The sequence below is a fragment of the Oncorhynchus keta genome, chromosome 31 (assembly GCF_023373465.1).
Source record: "Oncorhynchus keta strain PuntledgeMale-10-30-2019 chromosome 31, Oket_V2, whole genome shotgun sequence".
Classification (NCBI taxonomy): domain Eukaryota; kingdom Metazoa; phylum Chordata; class Actinopteri; order Salmoniformes; family Salmonidae; genus Oncorhynchus; species Oncorhynchus keta.
Genome location: NC_068451.1, coordinates 4,740,675 through 4,761,567, shown reverse-complemented (window position 1 = coordinate 4,761,567; position 20,893 = coordinate 4,740,675). Strand labels below are relative to the sequence as shown.

At 54.2% G+C, this 20,893-nt stretch overlaps 1 protein-coding gene and 1 long non-coding RNA gene across 10 annotated transcripts in view; both read left to right on the top strand.

The window, feature by feature from the left end:
- LOC118364027 (zinc finger protein 407-like) overlaps positions 1-20,893 on the top strand; it is a 205,493-nt gene that overhangs the window by 174,884 nt on the left and 9,716 nt on the right. The gene's annotated exons all lie outside the window — the stretch shown is intronic.
- On the top strand, positions 9,360-16,764 carry LOC127914278 (uncharacterized). 8 transcript variants are annotated; one of them, XR_008087866.1, is made up of 4 exons: positions 9,360-9,447; positions 11,382-11,391; positions 12,508-12,548; positions 16,730-16,764. It is a non-coding gene; the product is annotated as an uncharacterized LOC127914278 (long non-coding RNA). The 8 variants fall into 8 exon arrangements; XR_008087865.1 differs by lacking the exon at positions 11,382-11,391 and adding an exon at positions 9,737-9,746; XR_008087868.1 differs by lacking the exon at positions 16,730-16,764 and adding an exon at positions 14,018-14,050.

The following is a 20,893-nucleotide window of genomic DNA, read 5'->3' as shown; positions in this document are numbered from 1 at the left end:
CAGAGATTGAAATTCCGGCGGCAGCAAACTGCAGAAGCGACAAAGAGTGAGGAGGAGAGAGGGAGAAGAAGACGAGCTGCGGAAGAGGCAGAGAGTGAGGAGGAGAGAGGGAGAAGAAGACGAGCTGCGGAAGAGGCAGAGAGTGAGGAGGAGAGAGGGAGAAGAAGACGAGCTGCGGAAGAGGCAGAGAGTGAGGAGGAGAGAGGGAGAAGAAGACGAGCTGCGGAAGAGGCAGAGAGTGAGGAGGAGAGAGGGAGAAGAAGACGAGCTGCGGAAGAGGCAGAGAGTGAGGAGGAGAGAGGGAGAAGAAGACGAGCTGCGGAAGAGGCAGAGAGTGAGGAGGAGAGAGGGAGAAGAAGACGAGCTGCGGAAGAGGCAGAGAAGACAGGGTCGAAGAGGAGCGATTTCGCACGCGCGAGAAAGACATATTGAGAAAGACAGAGTGAGAACGAAGGAAAGAGTGAGAGAGAGTGAGAGAGAGAGAAGGGGGGGGGGGCTGGTTTACATAACACCGGAGATCGTCTTTGGCATGCGTCAGCCGCCGAGAGGCATCAATCACTCCATCTGTGTAAAATCACAAGCTGACTCCGATATTGCTAAATATTTATACTGTCAGATACACACAGGCAGTGCAGATGAAAAGGGCCATTCATTAGGCTTTCTCCAGCCTGTCAGCCTGCAGATGGAGATTAGAGGGAAACCTCCCACCACGGTCGCCTCACGCCGTCTCCCCACCGCTATATTTAGCCCCTTCACCACGATAAATATCTCCGCAATGCCTCTGTTAGGTAAATACGACCAGGGATGATCTGGAGGTAACGTAAACAGAGCGTTGTGTCGTCGAGAGGTAACAACAGGGATGTAAGTGCAGCAGGTTTGGGTTTGGTCAGGCCTGTTGCTCTACCAAATGTTGTCTGTCTGTCTTTCGGTCTCTGTCTTTATTTGTTTCTCTCCCTTTCTTTCTCTCCTCGCTTTCTCTATCTTCTCTGGTTTAGACATGAAGCAAGCAGCTCATATTATTTTATTTTATTTAACGAGGCAAGTCAGTTAAGAACAAATTCTTATTTACTATGACGGCCTACTGGGGAACAGTGGGTTAACTGCCTTGGTCAGGGGCAGAACGACATGTTTTCTTTACCTCGTCAGCTCGGGATTCAATCCAGCAATTTTTCTGTTACTGGCCCAACACGCTAACCACTAGGCCACCTGCCGCCCCATATTTTTCATTGCTCACAGAGGGCTGAGTATTTCATCTGTCTGACTATCTGACTTTCAGATCATAGTAGCTCTGTCTGTCTATCTGTCTGTCTATCTGACTTTCAGATCATAGTAGCTCTGTCTGTCTGTCTGTCTGTCTGTCTGTCTGTCTGTCTGTCTGTCTGTCTGTCTGTCTGTCTGTCTGTCTGTCTGTCTGTCTGTCTGTCTGTCTGTCTGTCTGACTATCTGACTTTCAGATCATAGTAGCTCTGTCTGTCTGTCTGTCTGTCTGTCTGTCTGTCTGTCTGTCTGTCTGTCTGTCTGTCTGACTATCTGACTTTCAGATCATAGTAGCTCTGTCTGTCTGTCTGTCTGTCTGTCTGTCTGTCTGTCTGTCTGTCTGTCTGTCTGTCTCTGTCTGACTATCTCTGTCTAGCTCTGTCTGTCTGTCTGTCTGTCTGTCTGTCTGTCTGTCTGTCTGTCTGTCTGTCTGTCTGTCTGTCTGACTATCTGACTTTCAGATCATAGTAAGCTCTGTCTGTCTGTCTGTCTGTCTGTCTGTCTGTCTGTCTGTCTGTCTGTCTGTCTGTCTGTCTGTCTGACTATCTGACTTTCAGATCATAGTAGCTCTGTCTGTCTGTCTGTCTGTCTGTCTGTCTGTCTGTCTGTCTGTCTGTCTGTCTGTCTGTCTGACTGTCTGACTATCTGATCATAGTAGCTCTGTCTGTCTGTCTATCTGTCTGACTATCATAGTGGCTGTCTGTCTGTCTGTCTGACTGTCTGTCTGTCTGTCTGTCTGTCTGTCTGTCTGTCTGAAATATAAACTTTCATGCTTAATTATAGTGGAAATCTCCATGTTGATTAGGGGGGAAAATCTGCTTTATTCTTCCCGACTTCAAATTCATAATGAATCATAAAGTCATGTGAGAGATAGAGAGGGGACACAGGGATGGAGGGAGGAATGGAGAGAGGAGGAGAAAGGGAAAGGCGTGTAATTATCTTCAGAATGTAGACATCACCAGTAAATCCATGGAGCCATCTGACATGGCTAATTAAGGAAGCAATCAAAGGTCCACCTCCCGAGAGTTGGCGAGGTAGAGAGAGGGCGAGGTAGAGAGAGGGCGAGGTAGAGAGAGGGCGAGGTAGAGAGAGGGAGGTAGAGAGAGGGAGGTAGAGAGAGGGCGAGATAGAGAGGGAGGTAGAGAGAGGGAGGTAGAGAGAGGGCGAGATAGAGAGAGAGGGAGGTAGAGAGAGGGGGAGAGAGAGAGGGCGAGATAGAGAGAGGGAGGTAGAGAGAGGGAGGTAGAGAGAGGGGGAGGAGAGAGGGAGGTAGAGAGGATAGAGAGTTAGAGAGAGGGGAGGGAGAGATAGAGAGAGGGAGGTAGAGAGAGGGAGGTAGAGAGAGTAGGGAGAGGTAGAGAGAGGGGAGGTAGAGAGAGGGAGGTAGAGAGAGAGAGGTAGAGAGAGGGAGAGAGAGGGAGGTAGAGAGTTGGCGAGGTAGAGAGAGGGAGGTAGAGAGGTAGAGAGAGGGAGGTAGAGAGAGGGAGGTAGAGAGAGGGAGGTAGAGAGAGGGGGAGGTAGAGAGAGGGAGGTAGAGAGAGGGGAGGTAGAGAGAGGGGGAGGAGAGAGGGCGAGAGAGAGAGGGAGGTAGAGAGAGGGAGGGAGAGAGAGGGAGGTAGAGAGAGGGAGGTAGAGAGAGGGAGAGGAGAGAGGGAGGTAGAGAGAGGGAGAGGGGGAGGTAGAGAGAGGGAGGTAGAGAGAGGGCGAGGTAGAGAGAGGGAGGTAGAGAGAGGGCGAGGTAGAGAGAGGGCGAGGTAGAGAGAGGGAGGTAGAGAGAGGGCGAGGTAGAGAGAGGGAGGTAGAGAGAGGGAGGTAGAGAGAGGAGGGAGGTAGAGAGAGGGGAGGAGTAGGGAGGTGAGGGAGGTAGAGAGAGGGAGGTGGAGAGAGGAGAGAAAGAGAGAGAGGTGAGAGAGAAGGAGGGTGGAGGGAGGAGAGAGAGGGAGGTAGAGAGAGGGGAGGTAGAGAGAGGGTGAGGTAGAGAGAGGGAGGTAGAGAGAGGGAGAGGTGGTAGAGAGAGGGAGGTAGAGAGAGGCGAGGTAGAGAGAGGGTGAGGTAGAGAGAGGGAGAGTAGAGAGAGGGCGAGGTAGAGAGAGGGAGGTAGAGAGAGGGAGGTAGAGAGAGGGTGAGGTAGAGAGAGGGAGGTAGAGAGAGGGGAGGTAGAGAGAGGGAGGTAGAGAGAGGAGGTGTAAGAGAGGGAGAGAGAGAGAGGGCGAGGTAGATGAGGGAGGTAGAGAGAGGGAGGTAGAGAGAGGGGGAGGTGAGAGAGAGAGGGTGAGGAGAGTAATGGGGAGGTAGAGAGAGGGTGGGAGGTAGAGAGAGGGAGGGTAAGGGGAGGTAGAGAGAGGGAGGAGAGAGAGGGCGAGGTAGGGAGAGGCGAGGTAGAGAGAGGGAGGAGAGAGAGGGTGGGGAGAGGAGAGAAAGAGGTAGAGAGAGGGAGGTAGAGAGGGGAGGTAGAGAGAGGGAGGTAATGGGAGAGTGGGAGAGAGAGGGTGAGGTAGGGAGTAATGGGGGAGAGGTAGAGAGGTGTAATGGGGAGGTGAGAGAGAGAGAGGGTAATGGGGAGAGGAGAGAGAGGGGGAGAGTGAGAGAGAGGGAGGTAGAGAGAGGGAGGGTGGGGAGAGTGAGAGAGAGAGGGCGAGGTAGAGAGAGGGGAGGTGAGAGAGAGGGAGGTGTAATGGGAGAGAGGGAGAGAGAGGGAGGTGAGTAATGGGGGAGGTAGAGAGAAAGGTGAGGTAGAGAGAGGAGGTAATGGGGAGAGGAGAGAGAGAGTAATGGGGAGGTAGAGAGAGGGCGAGGGTGGGGAGAGAGAGAGAGAGGTGATGGGGAGAGTAGAGAGGGGGGTGTAATGGGGGAGAGGAGAGAGAGGGGAGAGAGAGGGAGGTAGAGAGAGGGGGTGAGGAGAGAGAGGTAATGGGGAGGTAGAGAGAGAGGGAGGTGGGGAGAGAGGAGAGAGAGGCGAGAGAGAGGAGGTGTAATGGGGAGGTAGAGAGAGGGCGAGGTAGAGAGAGGGAGAGGAGAGGGGGAGAGGAGAGAGAGGGCGAGGTAGAGAGAGGGAGGTAGAGAGAGAGGAGAGGAGAGAGAGAGGGAGAGAGAGAGGGAGGTAGAGAGGGTAAGGTGAGAGAGGGAGGTGTAATGGGGAGAGGAGAGAGAGAGAGGAGAGTGTAGAGAGAGCGAGAGAGAGAGATAGGTGTGGGGAGAGTGAGAGAGAGAGTAGAGAGAGATGGGAGAGGGAGAGGTGTAAGTGGGGAGAGAGAGGAGGTAATGGGGAGAGGGAGAGAGAGAGGTGTAATGGGGGAGAGAGAGGGAGGTGTAGATGGAGAGGGAGGTGTAATGGGGAGAGAGAGAGAGGGAGGTAGATGGGGAGTAATGGGGGGGAGAGAGAGAGAGTGAGGTGTGTAATGAGAGGGGATGGGGAGAGAGAGAAAAAGAGGGAGGTGAGAGTGAGAGAGAGAGGGAGGTGTAATGGGAGAGAGAGAGAGAGAGAGAGAGAGGGAGGTGTAATGGGGAGATGAGGAGAGGAGAGAGTGAGAGAGAGGGAGGTGTAATGGGGAGAGTGAGAGGAGTAATGGGGAGAGAGAGAGAGAGAGGAGTGTAATGAGGAGAGGAGAGAGAGGGAGGTGTAATGGGGAGATGGAGAGAGAGGTGTAATGGGGAGAGAGAGAGAGGAGGTGTAATGGAGAGTAGGTGATGGGGAGAGAGAGAGAGAGGTGTAATGGGGAGAGGTAATGGGGAGAGAGAGAGAGAGAGAGATGGGGAGGTGTAATGGGGAGTAATGAGTGAGAGAGAGTAATGGGGAGAGAGAGAGAGAGGGAGGTGTAATGGGGAGAGTGAGAGAGAGAGGGAGGTGTAATGGGAGAGAGAGAGAGAGGGAGGTGTAATGGAGAGAGAGGTGTGAGAGAGAGAGGGAGGTGTAATGGGGAGAGAGAGAGAGAGAGTAATGGGGGGAGAGAGAGAGGGAGGTGTAATGGGGAGAGTGAGAGAGAGTAATGGGGAGAGAGAGAGTGTAATGGGGAGAGGTGTAATGAGAGAGAGAGGTGTAATGGGAGAGTGAGAGCGAGAGAGAGGGTGTAATGGGGAGAGGAGAGAGAGGGATTTAATGGGAGAGAGAGGTAGGTGTAATAGATGGAGGAGGGAGGTGTAATGGGGAGAGAGAGAGAGAGAGCGAGAGAGAGGTAGGTGTAATGGGGAGAGTGAGAGAGAGGCAGGTAATGGGGAGAGTGAGAGAGGGAGGTGTAATGAGTGGAGAGTAATGGGGGAGAGGAGAGAGAGAGAGAGAGTGAGAGAGAGGAGGTGTAATGAGAGGAGAGAGGGAGATGGGGAGGTAGGTGTAATGGGGAGAGTGGGGAGAGTGAGAGAGGGAGGTGTAATGGGGAGAGTGAGAGAGAGAGAGAGAGAGGGGTGTAATGGGGAGAGTAATGGGGAGAGAGAGAGAGGTAGGTGTAATGGGGAGAGAGGGAGAGGTGTAATGGGGAGAGAGAGAGGAGGTGTAATGGGGAGAGTAATGAGAGAGAGAGAGGTGTAATAGGTGTAATAGTGAGAGAGAGAGTAAGAGGTAGGTGTAATGGGGAGAGTAATGGGGAGAGAGAGAGAGGGAGGTGTAATGGGGAGAGTATTGGAGGAGAGAGAGAGAGAGTAATGGGGAGAGAGAGAGAGAGGGAGAGTGGAGAGAGAGGAGGTGTAATGGGGAGAGCTGAGAGAGAGAGCGAGAGAGAGGAGGTGTAATGGGGAGAGTGAGAGAGAGTAATGTAGGTGTAATGGGGAGAGTGAGAGAGAGGGAGGTGTAATGGGGAGAGTAATGAGAGAGTGAGAGAGAGAGGTGTAATGGGGAGAGAGAGAGATGGGGAGAGTGTAATGGGAGAGGGGTGTAATGGGGAGAGAGAGAGGGAGGTGTAATGGGGAGAGTGAGAGAGGGATTTATTATGTAATGGGAGAGAGAGAAAGAGTGAGTGTAATGGGGAGAGAGAGAGAGGGAGGTGTAATGGGGAGAGAGAGAGAGGTGTAATGGGGAGGGAGAGAGAAAGAGGGAGGTGTAATGGGGAGAGAGAGAGAGAGAGGGAGGTGTAATGGGGAGAGTGAGAGAGAGGGGAGGTGTAATGGGGAGATGAGGGAGAGAGGTGTGGGGAGAGAGAGAGAGAGGGAGAGAGAGTAGGTGTAATGGGGAGAGTGAGAGAGAGAGGTAATAGGTGTAATGGGGGAGGAGGAGAGGAGGTGTAATGGGGAGGAGAGAGAGAGAGGAGTGTAATGGGGGAGTGAGAGAGAGAGGTAGGTGTAATGAGGGAGAGTGAGAGAGAGAGGGAGAGAGGGAGGTGTAATGGGAGAGTGAGAGAGGGAGGTGTAATGGGGAGAGAGAGAGAGGTGTAATGGGGAGAGAGAGAGAGGTGTAATGGGGAGGAGAGAGAGAGAGAGGAGGTGTAATGGGGAGAGTGAGAGAGAGGAGGTGTAATGGGGAGGGAGTGAGAGAGGGAGGTGTAATGGGGAGAGTGAGAGAGAGAGGAGGTGTAATGGGGAGAGTAATGGGAGAGAGAGAGAGAGAGGGTGTAATGGGGAGATGAGGGAGAGGTGTAATGGGGAGAGAGAGAGAGGGTAATGGGGGGAGAGTGAGAGAGAGAGGGAGGTGTAATGGGGAGAGTGAGAGAGGGAGGTGTAATGGGGAGGAGAGAGAGGTAGGTGTAATGGGGAGAGTAATGGGAAGAGAGAGAGAGAGAGAGGTGAGAGAGAGAGAGAGAGAGAGGTGTAATGGGGGAGTGAGAGAGAGAGGTGTATAATGGGGAGAGTGAGAGAGAGGAGGTGTAATGGGGAGAGGAGAGAGAGAGGGAGGTAATGGGGAGAGTGAGAGAGAGGGAGGTAATGGGGAGAGTAATGGGGAGAGAGAGAGAGAGAGAGGTGTAAGAGGTGAGAGAGAGGGAGGTGTAATGGGGAGGGAGGTGTAATGGGAGAGAGAGAGAGAGAGAGCGAGAGAGAGGTAGGTGTAATGGGGAGATGGGGAGAGAGAGAGAGAGAGGTGTAATGGGGAGAGAGAGAGAGAGAGAGGTGTAATGGGGAGAGTGAGAGAGAGAGGTGTAAGAGAGAGAGAGGGAGGTGTAATGGGGAGAGAGAGAGGGAGGTGAGAGAGAGAGAGAGAGAGAGGTGTAATGGGAGAGGAGAGGGGGTGTAATGGGGAGAGAGAGAGAGGGAGTAATGGGGAGAGTGTAGATGGGGAGGTGTAATGGGGAGAGAGAGAGATAGAGAGAGAGGTAGGGGTGAGAGAGAGGGAGGTGTAATGGGAGAGAGGGGAGAGAGAGAGAGGGAGGTAATGGGGAGAGGAGAGAGAGGGAGGGTAATGGGGAGAGTGAGAGAGAGAGGAGGTGTAATGGGGAGAGAGAGAGAGGAGGTGTAATGGGGAGAGAGAGAGAGAGAGAGTGAGAGAGAGAGGTGTAATGGGGAGAGAGAGAGAGGGAGGTGTAATGGGGAGAGAGAGAGAGAGAGAGAGAGAGAGAGAGAGGTGTAATGGGGGAGAGAGAGAGGGAGGTGTAATGGGGAGAGGTGTCATGGGGAGAGGGGAGAGAGAGAGAGGAGAGAGAGGGAGGTGTAATGGGGAGAGTAATGGGGAGAGTGAGAGAGGAGGTGTAATGGGGAGAGGGAGAGAGTATTGGGGGAGAGAGAGAGGAGGTGTAATGGGGAGAGAGAGAGGGAGGTAATGGAGAGAGGAGAGAGAGAGAGAGAGGAGGTGTAATAATGGGAGAGAGGTGTAATGAGAGAGAGAGCGAGAGGTGTAATGGGGAGAGAGGTGTAATGTGGGAGAGAGATGGGGAGAGAGAGAGGAGGTGTAATGGGAGAGTGAGAGAGAGGGAGGTGTAATGGGGAGAGAGAGAGGGAGGTGTAATGGGGAGAGTGAGAGAGAGAGTGTAATGGGGAGAGGAGAGAGAGAGAGAGAGGTAGGTGTGTAATGGGGAGAGTGAGAGAGAGAGGAGGTGTAATGGGGAGAGTGAGAGAGAGGAGTAAGAGAGTAGGTGTAATGGGGGAGAGTGAGAGGAGGGAGGTAGGTGTAATGGGGAGCAGGAGAGAGAGAATGGGGAGAGAGAGAGAGAGAGAGAGGGAGGTGTAATGGGAATGGGAGAGAGAGGAGGTGAGAGAGAGAGAGGGAGGTGTAATGGGGAGAGTGAGAGAGAGGGAGGTGTAATGGGGAGAGTGAGAGAAAGAGAGGTGTAATGGGGAGAGAGAGAGAGAGGGAGGTGTAATGGGGAGAGTGAGAGAGAGAGGTGTAATGGGGAGAGAGAGAGAGGGAGGTGTAATGGGGAGAGTGAGAGAGAGAGGAGGTGTAATGGGGAGAGAGAGAGAGAGAGGAGGTGTAATGGGGAGAGAGAGAGAGAGAGGTAGGTGTAATGGGGAGAGAGAGAGAGGGAGGTGTAATGGGGAGAGTGAGAGAGAGGTGTAATGGGGAGAGTGAGAGAAAGAGAGGTGTAATGGGGAGAGTGAGAGAGAGGGGTGTAATGGGGAGAGTGAGAGAGAGCGAGAGAGAGGTAATGGGGAGAGTGAGAGAGAGAGGGAGGTGTAATGGGGAGGGAGGTGTAATGGGGAGAGAGAGAGAGGGAGGTGTAATGGGGAGAGGAGAGGAGAGAGGTGTAATGGGGAGAGAGAGAGAGAGGTGTAATGGAGAGAGGGAGTAATGAGAGAGAGGAGGTGTAATGGGGAGAGTGTAATGGGGAGAGAGAGGAGGGAGGTGTAATGGGGAGAGAGGTGATGGGGGAGTGAGAGAGAGGGAGGTGTAATGGGGAGAGTGAGAGAGAGAGGTGTAATGGGGAGAGAGAAAGAGGGAGGTGCAATGGGAGATGGAGTGAGATATTTATGGGAGAGAGAGAGAGGGAGGTGTAATGGAGAGAGTGAGAGAGAGGGAGGTGTCATGGGGAGATGAGAGAGAGGGAGGTGTAATGGGAGAGAGAGAGAGGAGGTGTAATGGGGAGAGGAGAGAGAGAGAGCGGGGAGGTAGGTGTAATGGGGAGAGAGAGAGAGGGAGAGGGAGAGTGAGAGAGAGGGAGGTGTAATGGGGAGAGGAGAGAGAGGGAGGCGCAATGGGGAGAGGAGAGAGGGAGGTTAATGGGATAGGAGGTAGGTGTAATGGGGAGAGAGAGAGAGAGGGAGGTGTAATGGGGAGAGTGAGAGAGAGAGCGAGAGAGAGGGAGGTGTAATGGGGAGAGTGAGAGAGAGAGGGAGGTGTAATGGGGAGAGTGAGAGAGAGAGGGAGGTGTAATGGGAGAGAGAGAGAGAGAGAGAGAGGGAGGTGTAATGGGGAGAGTGAGAGAGAGGAGGTGTAATGGGGAGAGTGAGAGAGAGAGGGAGGTGTAATGGGGAGAGAGAGAGAGGTAGGTGTAATGGGGAGAGAGAGAGGGAGGTGTAATGAGAGGAGAGGTAATGGGGAGAGAGAGAAAGGGAGGTGGAAGGGGAGAGCGAGAGAGAGGGAGGTAATGGGGAGAGTGAGAGAGAGAGGGTATTGGGGAGCGAGAGAGAGGTAGGTGTAATGGGAGAGTGGAGAGAGAGGGAGGTGTAATGTAATGGGGAGAGCTGTGGGGAGAGAGAGAGAGGGAGGTGTGGGGGAGAGAGAGAGGGAGGTAATGGGGAGGGGAGAGAGAGAGAGAGGGAGGTGTAATGGGGAGAGTGAGAGAGAGGGAGGTGTAATGGGAGAGAGAGAGAGAGGGAGGTGTAATGGGGAGAGTGAGAGAGAGAGGGAGTGTAATGGGGAGAGTGAGAGAGAGAGGGAGGTGTAATGGGGAGAGTGAGAGAGAGAGAGAGAGAGGAGGTGTAATGGGGAGAGTGAGAGAGAGAGGTGTAATGGGGAGAGTGAGAGAGAGCGAGAGAGAGAGGTGTGTAATGGGGATAGTGGGAGAGAGTAATGAGAGAGAGGAGGTGTAATGGGGAGAGTAATGAGAGAGAGAGGGAGGTGTAATGGGGAGAGTGAGAGAGAGGGAGGTGTAATGGGGAGAGAGAGAGAGGAGGGTAATGGGGAGAGGAGAGAGAGGGAGGTGTAATGGGGAGAGTGAGAGGGAGAGAGGTGTAATGGGAGAGAGAGAAAGAGGGAGGTGTAATGGGGAGAGAGAGAGAGGGAGGTGGGGAGAGTGAGAGAGAGAATGGGGAGAGAGAGAGAGGAGGGTAATGGGAGAGTGAGAGAGAGGGAGGTGTAATGGGAGAGGAGAGGAGGTGTAATGAGACATGAGAGAGAGAGGTGTAATGGGGAGAGAGAGAGAGGGATGGAGTGAGAGAGAGAGAGGGAGGTGTAATGGGGAGAGAGGAGAGAGAGGGAGGTGTAATGGGGAGAGTGAGAGAGAGGAGAGAGAGGTGTAATGGGGAGAGTGAGAGAGAGGGAGGTGTAATGGAGAGAGGTGTAATGGGGAGAGAGAGAGAGAGGTGTAATGGGGAGAGTGAGAGAGGAGGAGGTAATGGGGTGAATGAGGGAGAGAGAGAGAGGGAGGTGTAATGGGGAGAGTGAGAGAGAGAGGTGTAAGAGGAGAGAGAGGGAGGTGTAATGGGGAGATGAGAGAGAGGAGGTAATGGGGAGAGAGAGAGAGGAGGTGTAATGGGGAGAGGAGAGAGGGAGTGTAATGGGAGAGTGAGAGAGAGAGGTGTGGGGAGAGAGAGAGAGGGAGGTGTAATGGGAGAGAGGTGGGGAGAGAGAGAGAGAGGTGTAATGTAATGGGGAGAGTGAGAGAGAGAGGTGTAATGGGGAGAGGAGAGAGAGGGAGGTGTAATGCAGGGAGGTGGGGAGAGTGAGAGAGAGGAGGTGTAATGGGGAGAGTGAGAGAGAGAGGTGTAATGGGGGAGAGAGAGAGAGAGGAGGTGTAATGGGGAGAGTGAGAGAGAGAGAGGTGTAATGGGGAGAGAGAGAGAGGAGGTGTGGGAGAGAGAGAGAGGGAGGTGCAATGGGGAGAGTGAGAGAGAGTAAGGGAGAGTGAGAGAGAGAGTAAGTGGAGAGAGAGGGAGGTGTAATGGGGAGAGAGAGAGAGAGAGAGGTGTAATGGGGAGAGTAATGGGAGAGAGAGAGAGAGAGGTGTGTAATGGGGAGAGAGAGAGAGAGAGAGAGAGAGAGGTAGGTGTAATGGGGAGAGTGGAGAGAGGAGAGAATGGGAGAGTGGGGGAGAGAGAGAGAGAGCGAGAGAGAGGTAGGTGTAATGGGGAGAGTGAGAGAGAAGGTGGGGAGAGTGTAATGGGGAGAGAGAGAGAGAGAGAGGTAGGTGTAATGGGGAGAGAGAGAGGGAGGTGTAATGGGAGAGAGAGAAAGAGGGAGAGTGTAATGGGGAGAGAGAGAGAGGGAGGATAATGGGGAGAGTGAGAGAGAGAGAGGTGTAATGGGGAGAGAGAGAGAGAGGAGGTGTAATGGCAGAGAGGAGAGAGGGGAGGTGTAATGGGGAGAGTGAGAGAGAGAGAGAGAGAGAGGAGGTGTAATGGGGAGAGAGAGGGAGGTGTAATGGGGAGAGTGAGAGAGAGGGAGGTGTAATGGGGAGAGTGTAATGGGAGAGAGAGAGAGAGGGGTGGGGGTGAGAGTGAGAGAGAGGAGTGTAATGGGGAGAGGAGAGAGAGAGAGGTAAAATAAAGAGAGAGGTGTAATGGGGAGTGAGAGAGAGAGGTGTAATGGGGAGAATGAGAGAGAGGGGAGAGGTGTAATGGGGAGAGGAGAGAGAGAGTGGGGAGAGGTGTAATGGGGAGAGGAGAGAGAGAGGTAATGGGAGAGAGAGAGGTGTAATGGGGAGAGTGGAGAGAGAGAGGTGTCATGGGGAGAGTGAGAGAGAGAGGAGTATATGGGGAGAGTAGATAGATGAGAGAGAGGGAGGTAATGGGGAGAGTGGGAGAGAGGGAGGTGTAATGGGAGAGGAGAGAGAGGGGAGTAATGGGGAGAGTGTAATGGGGAGAGTGAGAGAGAGAGGTGTAATGGGAGAGTGAGAGAGGGGAGGTGGTAATGGGGAGGAGAGAGAGGGAGGTAATGGGGAGAGTGAGAGAGAGAGGTGGAGAGAGAGAGATGTAATGGGAGAGTGAGAGAGAGGGAGGTGTAATGGGGAGAGTGAGAGAGGGAGGGTGTAATGGGGAGAGGAGAGAGAGAGGGAGGTGTAATGGGGAGAGTGAGAGAGAGAGAGGTGTAATGGGGAGAGTGAGAGAGAGAGAGAGAGGTAGGTGTAATGGGGAGAGTGAGAGAGAGGGAGGTAATGGGGAGAGTGAGAGAGAGGGAGGTGTAATGGGGAGAGTGAGAGAGAGGGAGGTGTAATGGGGAGAGTGAGAGAGAGAGAGGTGTAATGGGGAGAGTGAGAGAGAGAGCGAGAGAGAGGGAGGTGTAATGGGGAGAGAGAGAGAGAGGTAGGTGTAATGGGGAGAGTGAGAGAGAGGGAGGTGTAATGGGGAGAGTGAGAGAGAGAGAGGTGTAATGGGGGGAGAGAGAGAGAGGGAGGTGTAATGGGGAGAGTGAGAGAGAGAGGTGTAATGGGGAGAGTGAGAGAGAGAGGTGTAATGGGGAGAGAGAAAGAGGGAGGTAATGGGAGAGTGAGAGAGAGGGAGGTGTAATGGGGAGAGGAGGAGGAGAGTGAGAGAGAGAGAGAGAGGAGGTGTAATGGGGAGAGGAGAGAGAGGGGAAGTGAGGGAGAGGTGTAATGGGGAGTGAGAGAGAGGGAGGTGTAATGGGGAGGAGGTGTAAGTGAGAGAGAGGGAGGTGTAATGGGGAGAGAGAGAGAGCGAGAGGAGGAGGTGATGGGGAGAGAGAGAGGAGAGGATAATGGGGGAGAGAGAGAGAGAGGGAGGTAATGGGGAGAGTGAGAGAGAGAGGGAGGTGTAATAAGGTGGGGAGAGAGAGAGAGAGGGAGGTGTAATGGGGAGAGTGAGAGAGAGAGCGAGAGAGAGAGGTGTAATGGGGAGAGTGAGAGAGAGGAGTGTGTAATGAGGGAGAGAGAGAGAGGGAGGTGTAATGGGGAGAGTGAGAGAGAGAGAGGGTAATGGGGTGTAATGGGAGAGAGAGAGAGAGAGTAATGGGGAGAGTGAGAGAGGGAGGTAATGGGGAGAGTGAGAGAGGGAGGTGTAATGGGGAAAGAGAGAGAGGGAGGTGTAATGGGAGAGAGAGAGGTGACTAATGGGGAGATGTGAAAGAGAGAGGGTATTGGGGAGAGAGAGAGAGGGAGGTGTAATAATGAGAGAGTCAGGGAGGTGTAATGGGGAGAGAGAGAGAGAGAGTGTAATGGGGAGAGTGAGAGAGAGAGGAGGTGTAATGGGGAGAGTGAGAGAGGGAGGTGTAATGGGGAGAGGAGAGAGAGAGGAGGTGTAATGGGGAGAGTGAGAGCGAGAGAGAGAGAGGTGTAATGGGGAGAGCAGAGAGAGATGGGGAGGAGTAATGGGGAGTGAGAGAGGGAGTAATGGGGAGAGGAGAGAGAGAGAGGTGTAATGGGGAGAGGAGAGAGAGGGAGGTGTAATGGGGAGATGAGGAGAGGGAGGTGTAATGGGGAGAGAGAGAGGAGGTGGGGAGAGAGAGAGAGAGAGTGTAATGGGGAGAGGAGAGAGAGGGAGAGAGAGAGAGGTGTAATGTAAATGGGGAGAGTGGGAGAGAGAGAGGGAGGTGTAATGTAGAGAGAGAGAGGAGGTGTAATGGGAGAGTGAGAGAGAGGGAGGTGTAATGGGAGAGTGAGAGAGATGGGGGAGAGAGAGAGGAGGTAGGTGTAATGGGGAGGAGAGAGAGGTGAGAGAGGGAGGTGTGGGGAGATGAGAGAGAGAGGTGGGAGAGAGAGGGAGGTGTAATGGGAGAGTGAGAGAGAGGGAGGTGTAATGGGGAGAGTGAGAGAGAGAGAGAGGAGGTGTAATGGGGAGGGAGGAGAGAGAGGGAGGTGTAAGAGAGGGGGAGGTGTAATGGGAGAGAGAGAGGGAGGTGGGGAGAGTGAGAGAGAGAGGTGATGGGGAGAGAGAGAGAGAGGAGGTGTGGGGAGATGAGGAGAGCAGGAGAGAGAGAGGAGGTGTAATAATGAGAGAGAGAGGGGAGAGGGTAATAGAGAGAGAGAAAGAGGGAGGTGTAATGGGGAGAGAGAGAGAGGAGGTGTAATGGGGAGAGGAGAGAGAGAGAGGTATTGGGGAGAGTGAGAGAGAGGGAGGTGTAATGGGGAGAGTGGAGAGAGAGAGGGAGGTGTAATGGGGAGAGTGAGAGAGAGGGAGGTGTAATGGGGAGAGTGAGAGAGAGGGGAGGTGTAAGGGGAGAGAGAGAGAGAGGGAGGTGTAATGGGGAGAGGGAGAGAGAGAGAGAGAGGAGGTGTAATGGGAGAGTGAGAGAGAGAGGTGTAATGGGGAGGGAGGTGGAGAGAGAGGAGGTAATGTAGGGATGTAATGGGGAGAGTGAGAGAGAGGAGGTGTAATGGGGAGAGGAGAGAGAGGGAGGTGTAATGGGGGAGAGAGCGAGAGAGAGGAGGTGCGATGGGGAGAGTGAGAGAGACGAGAGAGAGAGGAGAGGAGGTGTAATGGAGGGAGAGAGAGAGAGGAGGTGTAATGGGGAGAGTGAGAGAGAGGGAGGTGGTGTAATGGGGAGAGTGAGGAGGTGTAATGGGGAGAGAGAGAGAGAGAGGAGGAGATGAGAGAGAGAGGAGGTGTAATGGGGAGAGGAGAGAAGAGAGGGAGGAATGGGGAGAGGAGAGAGAGAGAGAGAGGTGTAATGAGCAGGAGAGAGAGAGGTGTAATGGGGAGAGAGAGAGAGAGGTAAGAGAGAGAGTGAGAATGGAGAGGGAGGTGTAATGGGAGAGTGAGAGAGAGGAGGTGTAATGGGGAGAGGAGAGAGGGAGGTGTAATGGGGAGAGTGAGAGGAGAGGGAGTGGGGAGAGAGAGAGGAGGTAATGGGGAGATGAGAGAGAGTGGGAGGTGTAATGGGAGAGTGAGAGAGAGAGGTGTAATGGGGGAGGAGAGAGAAAGAGAGGTGTAATGGGGAGATGAGAGAGAGAGAGGTGTAATGGGGAGAGAGAGAGAGAGTGTAATGGGGAGGAGAGAGGGAGGTGTAATGGGGAGAGAGAGAGAGGGAGGTGTAATGAGAGAGAGGGAGGTGTAATGGGAGAGAGAGAGAGGAGGTGTAATGGGGAGAGTGAGAGAGAGAGGTGTAATGGGGAGAGAGAGAGAGGGGTGTAATGGGGGAGAGTGAGAGAGAGAGGTGTAATGGGAGGAGAGAGAGAGGAGAGAGGTGTAATGGGGAGAGAGAGAGAGGAGGTGTAATGGGGAGAATGAGAGAGAGGGAGTAATGGGGAGGAGAGAGAGAGGGAGGTGTGGGGAATGGGGAGAGTGAGAGAGAGAGAGAGAGGGAGGTGTAATGGGGAGAGTGGAGAGAGAGGAGGTAATGGGGAGAGTGAGAGAGAGAGAGGTGTAATGGGGAGATGAGAGAGAGAGTAATGGGGAGGGGAGAGAGAGGGAGATCGGGAGGTGTAATGGGGGAGATGAGAGAGAGGGAATGGGGAGAGTGAGAGAGGAGGTGTAATGGAGAGAGAGGAGTAATGGGGAGAGGAGAGAGAGGAGTGTAATGGGGAGAGTGAGAGAGAGAGAGGTGTAATGGGGAGGAGAGAGAGAGAGGAGGTAAGGAGAGTGAGAGTGAATGTAATGGGGAGAGGAGAGAGAGGGAGGTGTATGGGGATGGAGAGAGAGTGTGAGAGAGAGAGGAGGTGTAATGGGGAGAGAGAGAGGGAGGGTGTAATGGGAGAGAGAGAGAGAGAGAGGAGGTGTAATGGGAGAGGAGAGAGAGGAGGTGTAATGGGGAGAGGGAGGAGAGAGAGGTAATGGGGAGAGTGAGAGAGAGAGAGAGAGGGAGGTGTAATGGGAGAGAGAGAGAGAGAGAGGAGGTGTAATGGGGAGAGAGAGAGGGAGGTGTAATGGGGAATGAGGAGAGAGGTGTAATGGGGAGAGAGAGAGAGAGGGAGGTGTAATGGGAGTGAGAGAGGAGTGTAATGGGGAGAGGGAGAGAGGTGTAATGAGAGAGAGAGAGGGAGGTGTAATGGGGAGAGTGAGAGAGAGGTGTAATGAGAGAGAGAGAGGTGTAATGGGGGAGGAGAGAGAGGGAGAGGAGAGAGGAGAGGTGTAATGGGGAGAGAGAGAGAGGGAGGTGTAATGGGGAGAGTGAGAGAGAGAGGGTAATGGGGAGAGGAGAGAGAGAGAGAGAGGAGGTGTAATGGGGAGAGAGAGAGAGAGGAGGTGTAATGGGGAGAGGAGAGAGAGAGGGAGGTGTAATGGGGAGAGAGAGAGAGGAGAGGTGTAATGGGGAGAGAGAGAGGGAGGTGTAATGGGAGAGTGAGAGAGAGAGAGGTGTGGGGAGAGTGAGAGAGAGGGAGGTGTAATGGGGAGAGGGTGAGAGAGAGAGAGAGTGGGAGGTGTAATGGGGAGAGGAGAGAGAGAGAGGTGTAATGGAGAGAGAGAGGAGGAGAGAGGTGATGGGGAGATTTGAGAGAGGGAGGTGTAATGAGGTAAGAGAGGAGGTGTAATGGGGAGAGGGAGAGAGAGAGAGAGAGAGAGGGAGGTGTAATGGGGAGAGTGAGAGAGAGAGAGAGGGAGGTAATGGGGAGAGGAGAGAGAGAGGAGGTGTAATGGGGAGAGTGAGAGAGAGGGAGGTGTAATGGGGAGAGTGAGAGAGAGGAGGTGATGGGAGAGGAGAGAGAGGAGGTGTAATGGGGGAGTGAGTGAGAGAGAGAGAGAGAGGAGGTGTAGGATGGGGGAGGAGAGAGAGGAGGTGTAATGTAATTGGGAGATGGGAGAGTGAGGAGAGAGAGAGGATGGGGAGTGAGAGAGAGGAGTAATGGGGAGAGGAGAGAGAGTGACTGGGGAGAGAGGAGAGAGAGGAGGTGTAATGGGGGAGAGGGAGAGAGAGTAATCTGTAATCGAGAGGAGAGGGAGGTGTAATGGGTTGGGCTCTTTGTAATGATGATTCCATGTGTCAGTCCTGGGGAGAGGAGAGAGAGCGGAGGCTGGGGAGATGCAGGTAATCACTAGGACCTCAGCTCCTTTATCAATGTACGCGCGATCTGAGGTGCAATATCACAGATATTGTGCCCCAGTGAAGAGTAATGCGTGAGAGGGAGGTGTAATGAGGTGCGTGTGTGTGTGTGTAATGTGTGTGTGTGTGTGTGTGTGTGTGTAATGGGGAGAGTGAGAGAGAGAGGTGTGTGTGTAATGGGGGAGAGAGAGAGAGGTGTGGGAGATAGTGGGGAGAGAGAGAGAGGGAGGTGTAATGGGGAGAGGGAGATTGTGTAATGGGGAGAGTGGGAGAGAGAGGAGGTGTAATGGGGAGAGTGAGAGAGAGAGGTGTAATGGGGAGAGAGAGAGAGAGAGAGAGAGAGGTAGGTGTAATCAGCGGTGCTGAGAGAGAGAGGGAGGTGTAATGGGGAGAAGAGATGGGGAGAGAGAGAGAGAGAGTGTAATGGGGAGAGAGAGAGAGGGAGGTAATGGGGAGAGAGAGAGAGGTGAGAGAGGGAGGTGTAATGGCGAGAGAGAGGGAGGTGTAATGGGGCACATGATAATGTAATGGGGAGACTGAGAAAGGAGGTGTAATGGGGAGATGGTGGTAATTCACCCAAGAGTCAGTGAAAGGTGTGTAATGTGTCTGGGATTCCTCAGAACGAATCATCCAGTCCTCTTCCAATTTCTGGGTGGTCAGGACGGTCAATGAGACAAATGGGGGTCAGACCCCCCAGGGGTGTAATCACCCCACATTCTAATGGGACCCTGAGAGAGAGGGAGGTGTAATCCCCTGGTGGCAAAGGCGTGGGTGACTATGGGGGTCAGCCAGGTGTCTTGGCCAGGAGAGTCAGCAGAGAGAGGGAGGTGTCATGGGGAGAGTGAGAGAGAGGAGTAATGCAGGGAGAGAGAGAGGAGTAATGCAGGGATGGGGAGAGAGAGGAGTAATGCAGGGAGGAGAGAGAGGAGTGCAGGGGGAGAGAGAGGTTGGTGTAATGGGGAGTGAGAGAGAGGGAGGCATGGGGGAGGAGAGAGAGGAGTAATGGAGAGAGAGAGAGGTGTGCATGGGGAGGAGAGAGAGAGGGAGGTGTAATGGGGAGAGGAGAGAGAGCGAGAGATAGGAGGTGTAATGGGGAGAGTGAGAGAGAGGAGGTAAGGGAGAGAGAGAGGGAGAGGGAGGAGAGGGAGTGAGAGAGAGAGAGAGAGGAGGTGTAATGGGGAGAGAGAGGGAGTGCAGAGGTAATGTGGAGAGGGAGAGAGAGGTGTAATGGGGGAGGAGAGAGAGAGAGAGAGGAGGTGTAATGGGGAGAGGAGGAGAGAGAGGAGGTGTAATGGGGAGAGAGAGAGGAGTAAGGGAGAGAGAGAGAGAGAGTGTAATGGGGAGAGAGAGAGAGAGGGATGGAGGAGAGAGAGAGAGGTGTAATGGGGAGGGTAATGGGGAGAGAGAGGAGTGTAATGGGGAGAGGAGAGAGAGGGAGGTGCAGAGAGGGAGGTGAGAGAGGATGCAGGGAGAGAGAGGGAGGTGTAATGGGGAGGAGAGAGAGAGGGAGAGGAGGTGTAATGGGGAGAGGAGAGAGAGGGATAATGGGGCAGGGAGAGAGAGAGGAGTAATGGGGGAGGAGAGAGGGGGAGGTGTAATGGGGAGAGGGAGGAGAGAGAGGAGGTGTAATGGGGGAGAGAGAGAGAGAGGAGGTAATTGAGGAGAGGAGAGCAGGGAGGAGAGAGAGAGAGAGAGAGAGAGCAGGGAGGAGAGAGAGGAGTGCAGGGAGGAGAGAGAGAGAGGTGTAATGGAGAGGAGGAGAGAGGTGAGAGAGTGCAGGGAGTGAGAGAGAGGAGGTGCATGGGGAGGAGAGAGAGGAGGTGTAATGGGGCAGGGAGGAGAGAGAGGAGGTGTAATGTGTAATGGGGGAGTGAGAGAGAGAGGGAGGTGTAATGGGGAGAGAGAGAGGAGGTGGAGTGAGAGAGTGAGAGGGAGTGAGAGAGAGAGGTGGGAGAGAGAGGAGGAGAGGTGAGGTGTAAGGGAGGAGAGAGAGGATTGCAGGGATGGGGGAGAGAGAGGAGGTGTAATGGGGAGAGGAGAGAGGGAGGAGAGAGGTGTAAGGATTGCAGGAGAGAGAGAGGTGTCATGGGGAGAGTGCAGGGAGGAGAGAGGTGTAATGGGGAGAGTGCAGGGAGAGGGAGGTGTAATGGGGAGTGAGAGAGAGCAGGTGATGGGGGAGGAGAGGAGGTGTAATGGGGGAGGAGAGAGAGGAGTGCATGGGGGAGGAGAGAGAGGATAATGCAGGGAGGAGAGAGAGGGATAATGCAGGGAGGAGAGAGGATGGGGGAGTGCAGGAGGAGAGAGGATTGCATGGGGAGAGAGAGAGGGAGGTATAATTGAGAGGAGGCAGGGAGGAGAGAGAGGAGGTGCATGGGGGAGGAGGAGAGAGAGAGGTGTAATGTAAGGGAGGAGAGAGAGGAGTAATGGGGAGAGTGAGGGGAGAGAGAGGAGGTGCAGGGAGGAGAGAGGAGGAGGTGCAGGGGAGTGACTGAAGCAGTCTGGTGTTGGGTGATGATTCCATGTGTCAGTCCTCTGAGGGAGGCTCATGGGAGAGATCTGAGCAAACTATCACAGATTGTGCAGGTGTGAGGAGAGTGTGAGTGGAGGTGCAGCTTTCAGCGGGAGTAAGAGAGATGGTGACTTATGGGGATTGAGAGGGAGCTTGGGCCATGGGAGAGAGAGGAGTGCAGGGAGGAGAGAGAGGAGTGCAGGGGGAGAGAGGATTGGGGGAGGAGAGAGAGGAGTGCAGGGAGAGAGAGGATCAGCAGTAATGGGGAGAGTGAGAGAGAGGCAGGGAGGAGAGAGGAGTGCAGGGAGGAGAGAGAGGAGTGCAGGGAGGAGAGAGAGGAGTGCAGGGGAGAGAGAGGAGTGCAGGGAGGAGAGAGAGGAGTGCAGGGAGGAGAGAGAGGAGTGCAGGGAGGAGAGAGAGGAGTGCAGGGAGGAGAGAGAGGAGTGCAGGGAGGAGAGAGAGGAGTGCAGGGGTGCAGGGAGAGGATTGCAGGGAGAGAGGAGTGAGGGGGAGGATTGCAGGGGGAGAGGAGTGCAGGGAGAGAGGAGTGCAGGGGGAGAGATCAGTGCAGGGAGGGAGGAGAGAGAGGAGTGCAGGGAGGGGAGAGAGGAGTGCAGGGGGAGAGAGGAGTGCAGGGAGGAGAGAGAGGAGTGCAGGGAGGAGAGAGAGGAGTGCAGGGAGAGGAGGAGCAGGGAGGAGGATTGCAGGGAGGAGAGAGAGGAGTGCAGGGAGGAGGAGAGAGGAGTGCAGGGGAGGAGAGAGGATTGCAGGGAGGAGAGAGAGGAGTGCAGGGAGGAGAGAGAGAGGGGAGAGAGAGGAGTGCAGGGAGGAGAGAGAGGAGTGCAGGGAGAGAGAGAGGATTGCAGGGAGGAGAGAGAGGATTGCAGGGAGGAGAGAGAGGAGTGCAGGCAGGAGGAGAGAGAGGAGTGCAGGGAGGAGAGAGGAGTGCAGGGGGAGAGCAGGAGGGAGAGAGGAGGATTGCAGGGAGGAGAGAGAGGAGTGCAGGGAGGGAGAGAGAGGAGTGCAGGGAGGAGAGAGAGGAGGCAGGGGGAGAGAGGAGTGCAGGGAGGAGAGAGAGGAGTGCAGGGAGGAGAGAGAGGAGTGCAGGAGGAGAGAGAGGAGTGCAGGGGAGAGAGAGGAGTGCAGGGAGGAGAGAGAGGATTGCAGGGAGGAGAGAGAGG